Genomic DNA, 15,638 nt, shown 5'->3' on the forward strand with positions numbered 1-15,638 from the left:
AAGTGCCATACTGATTGAGACTGGTGGATTTTTGACAATAGAGTTGAATGGATGTTGATATTTTTGAAGAGGCCGGAGGTTATTAATATTTTTGGAGTTACTGGATTTATGATAATTCTGTTGCTCTCTGTTTGTGATTATGACGGGTATTGTGTTGACTGTGGGAGAGAAAGGTCCTAGTCCAGAGTTTTGTGTATTACTGTTAAAAGTGGAACAAATATAGGAGCTGGGACCAGGGGAACATCAGTCAGTGGCAGACGGATCAGCAGGTAATGTCAGTTTGGGGTAGTGACAGGGCGATGTGCGGGAGTGCTGTACGCCAAATGCCAAATTGGCGGACAGCAAACGGCGTCCACAGGCGTTGAGGTGGAGCCCGTCTGCCCCAAAAAGATGCCTCCTCTCCCAGAAGGCATCAAAGTTGTTAATAAAACCCACGCCGTGGGAGACACAGGCGGAGGAAAGCCAGGTGTTAAGGCTGAGCAGCCGGCTGAAACGGCCTATCCCTCTGCCACAGGTGGGGGTGGGCCCAGAGATAAAAGCACTCACCTGCAGCTGACCAAGGAGGCTGAAGAGTTGGAGGAAGTCCAACTTCAGCAGCTCAGATTGCTGTTTGGGGATGTCATTGGTGCCGATGTGGATGATGAGCCGGTTAACCTGTGGGTGGGATGCCAGAATGTTGGGAATTCTGTCCACTATGTCAACAACAGTGGCTCCCGGGAATGACAGCGTGAGCGCCCCCCTCATCCGCACGTTCCTGACGATGGAATCCCCGAGGACCAGCGTGGAGAGAGGAGGTGCCACTGGGGGCTGTTGGCCATCTGAGATGCCCGCGCCGCGACGCCAGGGGTGTTCAGATGGAGATGCGCCAGCCGTGGGTCCTCTTCTCCGAGGAGCCGGGGTAAAGCACAGCTCTCCGCGGTGAGTTTGCACCACAGCGTCGGGTTGCCCGCCGCGGCTCCGGGGGCGTAGTGGTGGAGATGGCGCAGACCTCTGCGACACAGCAGGATGGCGAGGGCTAGCAGTCAGAGGAGTCAAAGGACTTCTTTAAGTTGCTTGAAGACGTTTCACCTCTCAACCGAGAAGCTTCTTCAGTTCTAAGGGTCAAATGGTGGAGAGTCCCAGATTTAAACCCAGTGGGAGTTTCGCTCCAAAGAGGGACAAAGGACCCCCTGATGATCCTCTACCTAATCACAGCCGAGATGTGAAAATGGGTGTGGGTCCCAATCAGCCAGGGTTTCGGTTGAGCTCATTGTGAAACCTGGCCCCACCCTATCATGTGATTTCCTGAGGTCAGGTGGCCCAGGATGTGAGTGGGCATTAAGGCATCTGGGGAGGGAACTCAAAACTGGATTATAGATGGCAGACAGTTGGTGTCGTAAACCACCGCCTCTGTTCAAAGATGGTCACAGTGGACATAAATGGCTTCTTTCACTCCTCTTTCAAACCATCTGTCCTCTTTGTCCAAAATGTGAACATTGGCATCCTCGAGGATAGATGGTTTGAAAGAGGAGTGAAAGAAGCCACCTTCACAGACATAAAGCGCTACACAAATACAGGCCACTTACCATTTACATGCACTTATGGACACACTTATGTTCGAAAATTGTGTTTGTTATTGAAAAATCTGTCCAGTAACAGAACACCACTCTGCCTCAAATCAGGCAGGCTGTTCATTCCAATCACTTCCCTCCAGGATCTTGCCACTGTTGCAAATATGACGTCTCCCAGTAGGACACCTGAGTCCCCAGGTGAATAATCCACAAATACCTCACCCAGGGACTCCAAGAAGATTGGGTACTCTGAATTATCATTGGACACTTAAGTGCAGATGACAATCAGGACCTGTTCCCCAACCTGAAAGCACAAGGAACTTCTTCCTACTTGTCCACCAGGAAAAAATGTACAGACAGAAACCTGAGGTGATACCAAGATACCCACTCCAGCCTGCCACCTCTCACTTAGGGCAACTCCAGACTGGGACAAAATCCAGCCCCTCTCTAGCAGTCTGGTTCTAGAACCCAAGCTGTGCATTAAGGTGAGCCCAAATATATCTAGCTGGTACCACTCAACCTCACGCACTAACTCAGGCTCTTACCCTGCCAGAGAGGTGACATTCCATGTCCCATTTGCTAAGTCATAGTAATCGGGTACCCTTATCCCATGTGGAGTGAACTGTTCCTTTGATTTCATACTCATATGGGGTCTTTTGTCTCGCTATTTGTCTGGTCCCTCAACCAGGACCAATTTGCCATGGGAGACCCTTGCTCCCTGGTACAACATAGCGCCTAGGATACCTGGGACACACAAAACCCTCCACCGTGATAAGGTAGAAATTCAGGGAGGAGAACACATGTTTTTTCTCTTTTACCTTTCATTTAGTTTTGGCAATGAATTCATTATGTAAATCTCTAAACTATGAAAAATAAACAGCATGTCACACAGTTTGTGTTTCCATTCTGCTGTTATCGTTGTGTGCTGTACTGCATGGGGATGCTGCACTCACTCAGAGGTCAGAGGTCATGTACAGTAACCACACTGACACCAAGAGGAGAAAAACAGCTGGCAGCAAAAGCAGGGAGGTGTCCATTTCAGCTTAACAGAAGAGGAATATAAAGATAGTGAAGGTCACAGTTTGAATCGGTCATATTTCATTCAATATAGTCGTGTACTGACAGATCCAGGATCAGTCCAAATCATCATCAGTAACGTATGGATTGAAGTATATTTGTGAAAATGTTGGACTGTTCCTTTATCAGTGTCTAACAGTATGTGTATGAGAGCCATGTAATGTCCATGTGTGCATGCTGACTGTGCTGCTCTGACCCCCCTCCTCCTTTCAGGGTGGAGCCTGCTGGAGTCCGATGGTTGAGACCAGGTCTGAGGAAGTGTAAGTGTGTTTTTAATGGGATTCATGAAAACAAAGCAGCACACATTCAACCATCTTCATCATGTCAGGAGTCATCATCAAAGTGTCAATCAATGAACAGATGATGGATCAATAACTGCAGCTGGATTGTGTTTGTTCTCTCCATCAGATTCCTGTCAACTCACAATCGACACAAACACCATAGGCAGAAAACTTAAAATGTCCAACAACAACAGGAAGGTGACACGTGAAGGATATCAGTCATATCCTGATCATCCAGACAGATTTAATATCTATTCTCAGCTGCTGTGTAGAAATGGTCTGACTGGTCGCTGTTACTGGGAGGTCGAGTGGAGAGGAGACATTTATATATCAGTGAGTTACAGAAGCATCAGAAGGAAAGGACGCAGTGATGAGTGTGAGTTTTGGAGAGAACAATCATTCCTGGAGTCTGTACTGCACTGAGGATGGTCCTGTTCGTGTCTGGCACAATAAGAGATCAACATCCTCCTCCTCCTCCTCCTCCTCTGTCTCTAACAGAGCAGCAGTGTATGTGGACTGTCCTGCTGGCACTCTGTCCTTCTACAGAGTCTCCTCTGACACTCTGATCCACCTCCACACCTTCAACACCACATTCACTCAAACTCTTTATCCTGGGTTTAGGTTCCGGTCTCGTGGTTCCTCAGTGTCCCTGTGCTGAGTGGAGTGTAAAGAGTGTCTCCTGTTAGAGAAACACTCTGACTGTTGAACAGATAGTTCAGTCTGTACATGTCTGTCTCTTTCACTCAGAAACACGTTTTCAGATTCATAGATTCAATCAGTTGATGTTTGAAACTCTTCTAAATGATTCCTTGTAAACTTCTTCCTCTTCAGTCCTTTAAAGATGGAAGCTCCCATTATTCCAGGATCCCCATGTTGTTTTTCTGTCTTTTTCCAGTCAAAGCTTCACATTGAATCTCAGTGTGTTGTGTTTCTCTGAAGCTCAGTTCACAACCAGCTCCTCTGCATTTTCAACAAGTCTGAGCTCATTAAAATGAATCCAAATGTTTGATTTCTCTTTCCTAATGGGATGTTTCCAAACTTTCCACATGCTCTTACTGTTTCACTCATTGTTGGAAGCTCATCATTTGAAAATGTTTCAGCCATAGAAGCTGAAAATACTGTCTCGATAGTTTTGAATGCAGTTCTAACCAGTGTGCTGGGTTTTTAAAAATCCGTGGCTGCTGCCTGATGTTGGGCCCACAGAGGAAGACGACTCACTCGCTCTTCTTCACTTCCTCCTTAAACATGTGGAAGGAGAGCAAAGTGCTGCCAGACTCTTATTTCTGACAGGAACAGAAGAAACCACAGCAAACTGTTCCAGTTCTTCATCTTCATCACAATCTATTTATTTCTGATGGTGTCTTCAGTCTGAGGTTTGAAGTTTCCATGTCTGTGTGATGTGTGAAGGCTGCTGGTTAAACTGGGACTCACTGTTTAAAGCACTGAGTGCTCATAGAGAGATGCTCCATGAGTCCCAGTACAGACTACAAACATGGTGGAAACTTAGCTTTGATATCCACACACTCTGCACGTCTGTGAGTAACTGTGATGAAGATGTGCAGAGATCTGTGTCCAAACAGGAGAAAGACTGTAAAGACTCTGTGCTTCTAACAGCCTCTGTTAACATATGTGAGGCTGTTTGTTGTTGTTGCCATGGAGCTTTGCACTGTTTGGGTCAGCAGGTCATGTGATCAGGTTTGTTCTGCTGGACGATGGTTCAGTGTCAGGTTTGTTTGCGTTCATCAATAAATATCTAAATCAATCAAAGACTCCATGTTTGTTCTTTCATCATGTGACCTCTGCTCATCCATCTCTGTGTGTATCAGGATACATTTAGTTCATAATACACAGAAAAATCAGAGTTATTACCTGTAATAAATGTGAAAGTAAAGATTCCTGCAGTGATAACCAGGCAGGACTGAAACACATCCAAGCTGTCACCACGGTAACAGCACCATCCATCCACAGGTGAGGGGAGGAGCAAAAAGAGGGACTTTGACCATTTTATACTAAAAACACTCAACTAATGTTTCTAATATGAAACAAATAAGCCCACATTAATGTGAGCGTTTATTAAATAATAATAATCATGATTTCCTCCTGATCTCATTTCCATAGCAGAGAAAACTGTGGTGTATATTGAGGTGGAGGGTGTGGTCTATGGCTCAGGTGTAGAGTGAGGGTGGGGTGCACCACAGCAGCATGCTGGGACTGCTGAGGGTGGAGGAGGGAGTGATGATGACATCAGAGCTGCAGCAAAGCAGTCAGCAGCACAGAGACCAGTGAACACACAGTCTGTTCATCTTTGCATAGATACAATATACAGCACAATATTGAATGACAGACACGCTGTGGGAGCTTCCACAGATACACTGACGTCAGCATCCAGAGTCCTCCTGCTGCTCCCCCCTCAGAGCCCCGTGATCAGCACCAACACATTCAGTTAGATGACAGAGTCCAGCTGCAGCTAGAATCAGCTCCCCTCTGTGAACAACAGCACAGCGTCAGTGTTTCACACTCAGTGAAAGGAGGAAACAGCAGAAGAACACCATGTGTGCTACGTTTCCCAGGACACACTACAAACTGCACAAATACAGAGCAGCACGTGGAAGGACCTGGAGCTGCATTTACAGAGCTGCAGACAGCGTGATGTCCTGTATGGACAGGTGGAAGGAACCAAGTCCTCAGCTGGAACACTCGTGTTTGTCCACAGACAGGAAACACAGCAGGAAACTTCCTCACAGAAGTGCAGCTCATGGATAACACACTTCCTGTCAGTCAGAATGAGGCTGCAGCCAAACACAGAAAGGTGTTTTTGTCCAGATGAGCCCAGAGAAGAAACACGAGTGTTCACAGACATCAGAAGCTCAGAGAGGTGAAACATGAGGTTGGAGTCCTCGTCAGCATCCAGAAGAGCTGCTGTGAAACCCTGAGTACTCATGACAGACTCTGATGGCACAAACACATCATGATTCAAACAGAAAGACAAACATGGAGCTCCTGATCCTCCTGCATGAGAACAAGCTGACATGAGCGCTGTGTCTGAGAGTGTCTCCCTGTCACAGTGACAATAACACAGCTGCTGCTCACAGTCATTAAACTGACCTGAGGTCAGCTGTGCTCCTTACATATGAACCATGTGACCTTACATCAGTGCTGTGGATGACTGTAGTCATAGAAGAGTAGAGCTGTAGCAGGTGGTGTGAGGAGGAGGAGGAGGAGGTGGTGTATTCTAGTTAACGCAGTACTGAAACACTCCAGCAGAGGGCGCTGTTAAGTCCTTATTTTTATCTTTTCACGACTGGACTATTGCAATTCCCTGTTTACTTATCTAAACAAAGGTTCTTTGGAGCGTCTGCAGATCGTTCAGAATGCTGCAGCAAGACTGTTGACGAAAGCTTCTAAATATTCACATATAACACCGTTGCTTATGCAGTTACATTGGCTTCCTGTCGAATTTAGAGTCCATTTTAAGATTTTGGTTTTAACTTTTAAGGCTCTTCAACAACAAGCACCACCATATATTATTGAACTTTTACAGCCCTATGCCCCTAGTAGGTCTCTGAGGTCGAGTAGTCAGGGCCTACTTGTCATTCAGTATACGAGACTGAAAACTAGGGGTGATAGAGCTTTTGCTACTGTGGCCGCCAGACTGTGGAATTCCCTTCCTCAGGACTTACGATCCGCTGATTCATTGATTACTTTTAAAAAACAGCTAAAAACACATCTTTTTAAAATTGCTTTTTGCTAACTTTGTTTGTATTTTGTCTTTTTAATCTGTTGTATCTTGTTAAGCACTTTGTGATTTCTATCTAGAAATGTGCTATATAAATAAAACTTTACTTACTTACTTACTTACTTACTTACTTACTTACTTACTTACTTATTGTAACACAGTTACTGTGTGCAGTTATACTTCATACATAATCTGCACTTATTTCCATCAGACATGCTGTCAGTAAATGATTGGTTTCTATACATTTCTAAACACAAAACCTCTTCAAACTTCTAACATGCACATTTACACAACTAAATGGCAATATTGATGAAAAGAAACACATTCAACAAATCCATTTAAACCTTAAAACAAACAAAAGGAAGCATCTCTATGGACAAACAAACCCCTCCACTTGGTTTGACCTGCTGATGTCATGTGTGACATCAGCAGGACTTTAAAATGAAGAAATGCCGGGCGGGCGTTTCCCCACACCTGACCCTCATGAAGACTGAAAAGACAAACAAAGTAAGTATGAACGAATGACTTAATCTGTAACATAATAAAATGTAAAGAAACATGTAACTGAGTATTCAGCTTCATTTGCAGAATGTTTGATTTGCCAGCAACTGAATGCTTCCACACACAAACCCGGCATAGTGAGTGAAGCAATGTTACTTAACAAATAGCAAATCATAGCAAATACATAGAAACAGAATAAAGTGTTTAATATGCAAAAGAAGAAGAAGAAGTAAACACATATGGGACAAATGGAGACCATTGCAGCTCATCCACTTTGTCACACAGTAACAGTATAACTGGAACACATTTGCAATTTAGATCCAATATTTCTGAGAGAAATAAAAATTGATAGAGATATATGCATGTGTTATTATATTTATGTATCCCAGATAATTGTTTTTCATCTAGTCATGGGACACCCACCCCTTCCTCCCAAGTTAACTGCAGCCAAAGCGAGCTAGTGGGGGTATTTAGACACTCGCAACCAGTGGGGTAAAAAGAGCAACCAAGAAAGTGGCAGCCTGCACGGCCACAGATGTGCTGGAAGAGCTAGAAGCTCTACCCATGGAGAAACTCTTGGAGAACCTTGCTAAGCCTAACAGGGGACAGGTACTTCTGCCCAACCTGGCAGCCACAAAGTGAACTCATTTAGGTAAAGATAACCACATGCACCTAACCAGCCTGCACCAGCCTGACATTTCTTCCTCCTAAGTAAAAACGAATGGATGGATTGAACTTAGAGTCTCAGCTCAGTTTTCTATTTTGACCACCTACACCCCAAGATACTCTTTTAAAAAGTGTTGTTTTCAGATCCCTTTAAAGTTCATAAAGGGCCTGTTCATTTTCATTCAAATGTTTTATTACATAAATGTTACTGTTTTCTTTTGATTTATGCTCCCACTACACTGCACCTCTACAAACAACAATGCCACGGACTGTCAGTTGCTTTTACATGCTGTGAACATGAGTAGGTTTGATCAGAGTTTCAGTTATCAAAGAAAAGACAAACTGAGCAAAAAGAAGGAAAAAAAGACCAACTTCTTCCCAACTGACAAGAAAAATACTCGTCATGTTTTCATAATAAAGGATCAGGCTCCCCATTTATGACAGCTTGGACCAATAATGTATGTTACATTGATGCTACTGTAGAGACAGGGTCAACATCTCTATTTAAATAGAATTAATATACAAAACACAATAAAAGTTATACATGAATTATTCATTATTTTTTACTATTGATAAAATTCATGTATACTAATCAAAGTTATACATGAGTAACGACATTATTAATAATGATTAATAATAATAATTCTAATGCCAACATGATGACTGTTCATAGCTCCTGCTTTGAAATACTGAACTTAAACATTTACCTGATGAAAGATCACAATTCACAGTGGCCCACTGTCAGAATCATTCTGAATATAAACTCATCGAGTTAATCTAACCTTTCTCAAATGTGCTGTGAATAAATGCTGCTGCAAGCCACTGTGGGAAAGCTGTGTTATTATCATGGAAACATCTGTGACACATTCACAGAGGACGAGGACACAAAGGGACGACACGCAGAGGCTGTGTTAAAGTCAAAAATCCAAATCTTTAGTCCTAAACAGGCAGTGGTTACAAACAGGAAGACGAGCAGTCCATTAAACAGTCTACAGGGTCAAACATACAGAGAATTCAAACAGCTATTAAAAACAAATAACTGGACACTGAAAAACTTCAGTGATGTGTGAGGCACCAAAGGGAAGCAGCTGAGTATATTCAATGAATTCTCTTCAAATACAAAGACAGAAACTCCTACAGGCAGCATGCAAACTGAGCAGGATACACAAAGATCAGAGATTACAAAATAAATCAGAAAAGGATTTCAAACTTACTGAGAGCAAGGCCTCTGTTACAAATCTGTCTAATAGAAAAACATGCTGTACAGATACAATACGGTCAGTGTTCATGGTCATTTAAAAACTGGCTCTACCTGAACCACTTCAATATTTTATGAAGTCACTGAGTCGACCATTTCTACAGTTTGTTTCCTTCATTGCAGTTAGAGTGCGGCTGGTAAGGATGAAAACACACACAGAGCGTAAATTGTCTTTGTTAGTAACAAACGTCAGCAAAGAAAAGACAAAGCACACAAACACTCTCATGATATTCATGAATCATTAGAAAGCATCCAAACATTCTGCTCGTGGACTTTTACAGTCTTATTTGCACTCGCTCATCTTCATAATCATCCTGATCAATACATGACAGGGGAGGCTTTGAGGTAGGCGGGGCTCTCTGCTGATGTCAGCATGAAAGGCAGGACCAGCGTCTGCCACATGTTGGTGAAACATCACAGTACACTGGCGTGGTTTCCTTTCCAGATGTTGGACGTTTGACACTTCAACGTTGAAACAGTGAACTAAATATCTGAAATCTTTCCTTCCTTAAAAGTTATAATCCTACTTAAGTTATAGTGCAAACGCTTAAGCAACAAATATACTTAATGCTAATTAATTAATATTTCCCTTTGATGTTGCAACTATGCGGTCACTTCTGTCTTTAAACAAAATAATATTTTCCAGTTACAGAAATCATAAAGTCCAAACTAAAGTGCTACTGTTGCTATATGCATTTTATATAAATCATCGATGATGGTCCTGACATGAAGGAAGAGAAAGTTACAGGTTGCATCCTTTGACTTTGTCTCCGTGCCTTTGGGTGATTTTCAGAAGGACAGATGTTTCTGTTCAATTCTTAAATCAATTTTTTCAAACACAAACACTATTTGAAAGCTTCTAGAGAGTAAAATATTAATGATAATTATAATAACAATAATAAAAACAAAAGCTCTCAGATCCATCAAACCAAGCAGCAGAAAGAACAATAACTGAAGAGAAAACTTTAACCTTGTAGACTTCATTATGTTCCAGCTGCTCTACAGACGCTGTGACCTCGAACTTAAGCAGGTCGTAAAGTATGTGCAGCTCAATAACTTCATAATCAGACCCTGTGGTATTTAGGCAGCAGAACAACTAAGAATAACAACTACAAATAATGTTTTTAGGTTTCTGTTGTACTGCAAGGTTCTGTACAGGAGAACCAAACCAAGAGCAAATATTACGTCTCATTTACACCTGAGCACGAAGAGCCATCAACATTTAGCAAATTGAATCATCTTTCTTTAGATGCAAGAAGAATCATATAGAAATGAAAAAGTAGAAATAGAAATCCAGAGCAAAGATATCCTCTAATTCAGCGTAGCACATGTGCAGCTGCTGCGATTCACGTAAGCATTCGGCTCGTCGCTGTTGCAGATTTTTCTCTCGCTGTACTGGCTCACAGCGCTGCAAACACAAAAATAAATATCCCCAAAGGTGTGAAAGGGAGCTAATTAGTAAGAGTATTGTTACTCTCCGCAGGAGTAGTCCAGCAGTAGAGATCAGTCCAATAACAAGGTGTGTAACATCTAGCAGGGTGACAGAAAAACCCAGGGTAACTTCTAAGGACCTCAACGTCTCTCTCACATTGTGTTTTTTAAACATGCTTCCATTTGTCACTTCAGTCTTTACTCTGAAATACAGGAAGAGAAATCATGGCTGAAACAATTTCTCATGAAACCAGGGGTGTGGTCCAACAGTCAGTTTGGTGAGGAAGGTTCCTAACTGAGAGAAGTGACCCAGAAGTATCTGTGTAGCAGCCACAATGAATCCAGAGCATGAGCTTTATTAACTGATCAAAGTCTCTTCTTTCATCTTCTGTATCATTCAGTTTGCATTGGTAATGCCCATTATTGTAATGCTTTTTTAAGACGAGCAAAACTTTATTTCACTTTGGGTTAGCTGGGATAAGTGATGGATGGAGGGAATTTTACTTCAGCCACAGAAATCCTAAACAGGAAGGAGGAGCAGAGTTACAGTGGATCACTATCCAGCAGGGAAACAAGGTTTATTTCAATTTCTTGGCCATGAGTGAGATTTACTGAGTGGGCAAATTAGGGAGACGACACCATCAGATCCCGAGCCCTCCATGTGTTAATCAAGAGACGGCTGCTGTGCTACATCCATAAATAATGAATAAATTAGGAGCTAAAGCTGAAAGGACAGTTTATTTGTACCATCTTCACGTGAACACATTCAAGAACATCACAGATGAAGAAACATTAAAAACTTCCACACTACATAAAGCAAGAAAAATAGTTTTTCTTTCAGGTGGTTTCAGAAAAACAGAAACATCAAACATCTCCAAGACTCTCTTTGAAAGAACTACAAACCTTTGTTCTCATGGTCCAATCATGAGTGAACTCCCCGATGAAGCCTTGTGTGCTAAAACATGTCAGAGTTTTAAAGGTTAAACATGAGTTTCCAAAACGTTTTGCTGGAGAACAATGAACTATTTGACTGAGTTTCAATCATTTACAGACAAGCAAAACCAGGACAGAGAAAAAAGGACAAAACTGACTCAGTAAAAAACAGAAAAGAAGATCCCATGTAGATCTGTATTATGTAGAAGTTCAGCCCAGCAACCAGTTCAGTTCAACACAAGTTTAAATGATTCTATCTGAACTCTGTGGAGCCTGATCTCAAGCTTTTTGAGTCTGACACAGAAACCAGAGGATCTTTCTGTGTCTTCAGATTCACTGTGATCCAGTGATGGGAGTGATTTCAGCCCTGAGTGATCGCACTGATGTTTGCACAGAGCAGACAATGAGGTGAATGTTTGGGCACATTGGTAACAGTGAAACAGTTTATTAGTAACGTGGGATCGTTTGTGTGCAGAGTATGAACTGAGATTCCTGAAGCTCTTGTCACACTGGTCACAGCTGTAGTTTCCTTCCATGTGTGCACGTTCATGCCTGTTACGATTACTTGACTGTGAGAAGCTTCTCTCACAGTGTCTGCACTTGTGTGGTTTCTCTCCTGTGTGGACTCTTTTGTGTGATTTAAGGTCCCTTGCAGTGGTGAAGGATGACCCACACTGATCACAGAGGTGCTTTTTAACCCCACTGTGAATCAGTTCATGTTGTTTTAACTCACTTGGTGTGGTGAAGCTTCTCCCACATTCTTTGCAGTATTTCAGTTTGTCTCCAGTGTGTCTACGTTGATGTACTTTTAGGGTCTTTTGCTGACTGAAAGTTTTTCCACAGAGGTCACAATGAAAGTCTTTCCCACCACCACAGTGATGACAGGGTTGAGAACTGGATCCATCTGTGTCGCTCTGCTTCTAAACAAAGACACAAAGACAGTGTAAGTCAGTCCTTCAACATTTGTATCTTGAACGTCGCCTGAAATAAAGAGCATCTCTGCAGACGTCCAACTACATTTGACTGTTTCAGTTAACACACTCAGTTTACTGGGCTGCAATAACTACAATACTACCACCATAATACTACAGTAATACTAAAATCATAACTGACATGAAAATCTGAATAATCACTCAGAGCTGCTTTTCCATGCAGTAGAATTGCTAACATGCTAACACAGGTTAATGAGCAGAGTTGTTCCAAACAGTCAGGCTAAAATGACAAGATAACAATATAAATACATACCTCACAGTAGCTGCACTTGTAGAGTCTCTTTCTGGTGTGGATCTGTTGGTGTCGTCTCAGGTGATGTGGAGCTTTAAAAGTCTTCTCACACAGGTCACATCGATAAGGTCTCTCCTCAGTGTGGGTAAACATGTGTTGTTGTAAGTGTGTGTGAGTTATAAACTGTTTGCCACACTGTTCACAGCAGTACACATCATGTCTGGTGTGAATGCGTAGGTGTTTATTTCGGCTCTCTCTCTGGCTGAAAGTTTTTCCACAGATGTCACAGCTGTATGGCTTAATTCCAGAGTGGGTAACTAGATGCTTCTGTAAGCTGCTACTTTGAGTAAAAGCTCTGCCACACTGATCACAGCTGTACGCTTTAACTCCACTGTGGATGAGTTGGTGTGTTTTTAGGGAACGCTTCAAGTAAAAAGACTTCCCACACAAGTCACAGCTGAACGGTCTCTCTCCAGTGTGGATGACCTGATGCTGTTTTAGTGAAGCCTTCAGAGTAAACTCCATCCCACACTCGTCACAGCTGTATGCCTTAATTCCAGAGTGGGTAACTAGATGCCTCTGTAAGCTGCTACTGTGAGTAAAAGCTCTGCCACACTGATCACAGCTGTATGCCTTAATTCCAGAGTGGGTAACTAGATGACTCTGTAAGTGGCTACTGCGAGTAAAAGCTCTGCCACACTGATCACAGCTGTATGCCTTAATTCCAGAGTGGGTAACTAGATGACTCTGTAAGTGGCTACTGCGAGTAAAAGCTCTGCCACACTGATCACAGCTGTATGCCTTAATTCCAGAGTGGGTAACTAGATGCCTCTGTAAGTGGCTACTGTGAGTAAAAGCTCTGCCACACTGATCACAGCTGTATGCCTTAATTCCAGAGTGGGTAACTAGATGCCTCTGTAAGCAGCTACTGTGAGTAAAAGCTCTGCCACACTGATCACAGCTGTACGCTTTAACTCCACTGTGGATGAGTTGGTGTTTTTTTAGGGAACCCTTCAAGGAAAAAGACTTTCCACACAAGTCACAGCTGAACGGTCTCTCTCCAGTGTGGATGACCTGATGCTGTTTTAGTGAAGCCTTCAGAGTAAACTCCATCCCACACTCGTCACAGCTGTATGGCTTAATTCCAGAGTGGCTAACTAGCTCTTGACCATCCCTTAAAATTTATACCCATCCTTTGCCCTTCATACCCAAAATGGTCCCCTGACAAAAGGTGATATAGCAATATCATATATGAATTTTTTTTCTGATTTTTTTCACATCAGATCTTTTAAACAACTTCAGACCTAACCACAGATATAAAGTTTTTCATTATTTTTTAAATATTTTTTTAGGTTTTTATGGCTTTGTTGTCATAAAAAACCCTGTTTTTTTGGGGTGAAAAACCCATAATATGCAATATTTTCAAAAAATGACTTGCAAATGGAAGTATTTGGCATTAGGTTATTACAGCCTTGAATAGGCAAATAATTCATAACAACATTGATTTGAATGCATTATTATTTTTGGAGTAATAAGAGTTTTTAAAATTTACACCCATGCTTTACCCTTCGTACCCACACGGGTCCCCTGACAAAAGGTGATATAGCAATATCATATATGATTTTTTTTTTCTTTTTGTTTCACATCAGATCTTTTAAACAACTTCAGACCTAACCACAGATATAAAGTTTTTCATTATTTTTTAAATATTTTTTAGGTTTTTATGGCTTTATTGTCATAAAAAAAACCCTGTTTTTTTGGGGGGAAAAAAACCCATAATATGCAATATTTTCAAAAAATTAGTTGCAAATGGAAATATTTGGCATGAGGTTATTACAGCCTTGAATAGGTAAATAATTCATAACAACATTGATTTGAATGCATTATTATTTTTGGAACAATAACACTTTATTGCAAAAAAACAAACTGAACTGACCTGAACAAACTCAACAACAAACTATACAAAGATGTAATTTACATTATCATACATAGCATGAACCATAAGATGGTTAGATTTTGCAGACAGGACATATCTTATATATATCTTTGTAGCAGTTACGATAATAATGTGCTGTTTGCACAATGAGCACTGCTTCCGCTTTTTGGAACGCTGCGCTTTCTCAGCAAAAGCCTCCCCTAAATTGACCGTGTGCTTTGTGTTGTGCATGCGCGCATGACTAGTAAGACAAGGCTGCAAACTATTCTCACAGACTTCAAAGGTGCACCTGAATTAAAAAATGATCATCCTCTATCTTATTGGATAGACGATGATCTTTTTCTGTCTCTCCCTCCTGTTCCATTCCTGTGCCACTGGGAAACTGAACTGACCTTAACAAACTCAACAACAAACTGAACAAAGATGTAATTTACATTTTATAGCACGAACCTCTAGATGGATGGATGTTGCAGACAGGACATATCCTAACTTTTGCAGCTGTTACGATAATAATGCGCTGTTTGCAGGATGATCACTGCTTCCAAGCTCCCCTAAATTGACCGTGCGCTTCGTCTTGTGCGTGCACGCATCTGTGCATTTCGTGGCGTCTGTGCAGAAATGACTAGTAAGACCAGGCTGCAAACTATTCCCACAGACTTCAAATGTGCACTTGAATCCAAGAAGATAGAAAAGGATCTCTCTCTGTCTCTCCCCCAGCTCTGCTGACTTGCCACTGGGAGAGTAACGACTGCCCCTCCCCCCTCTGCTCAGCAAACAGGTGGCTGTTTTTGCACCCCTCCCCCCTCTGCTCAACAAACACGTGGCTGCTTTTACACCCCTCCCTTCTCTGCACACGAGCCTTGTTTTTGCCCTCAGCCAAGTGAGGAAAAATAACATTGACAGAGGTTCAAAGAAAAGAGAAAAAAAACGGAGCAGGCTGCCGTTGTTCACTTCAAGGAGGCGGCTCTACGGGCCGTTTTGTTTGTGACCGACACACACACACACAGTATATATATATTCTCAATCACATTCACACCACTCTCTT

At 42.2% G+C, this 15,638-nt stretch overlaps 2 long non-coding RNA genes across 2 annotated transcripts; one reads left to right on the forward strand and one right to left on the reverse strand.

Annotated features, from left to right (window-relative positions):
• The first annotated feature begins 2,722 nt into the window (after nt 1-2,722).
• On the forward strand, nt 2,723-3,917 carry LOC309713913. The gene is made up of 2 exons (XR_014278738.1): nt 2,723-2,887; nt 3,036-3,917. It is a non-coding gene; the product is annotated as an uncharacterized lncRNA (long non-coding RNA).
• A 7,302-nt stretch (nt 3,918-11,219) lies between these two features.
• LOC309713858 lies at nt 11,220-13,573 on the reverse strand. The gene is made up of 2 exons (XR_014278712.1): nt 12,679-13,573; nt 11,220-12,353 (listed from the first exon to the last, which is right to left on the reverse strand). It is a non-coding gene; the product is annotated as an uncharacterized lncRNA (long non-coding RNA).
• Between the last annotated feature and the right edge of the window lie 2,065 nt (nt 13,574-15,638).

This window comes from Aulonocara stuartgranti, assembly GCF_965226115.1.
Source record: "Aulonocara stuartgranti genome assembly, chromosome: 9".
In the NCBI taxonomy this organism is placed as follows: Eukaryota; Metazoa; Chordata; class Actinopteri; order Cichliformes; family Cichlidae; genus Aulonocara; species Aulonocara stuartgranti.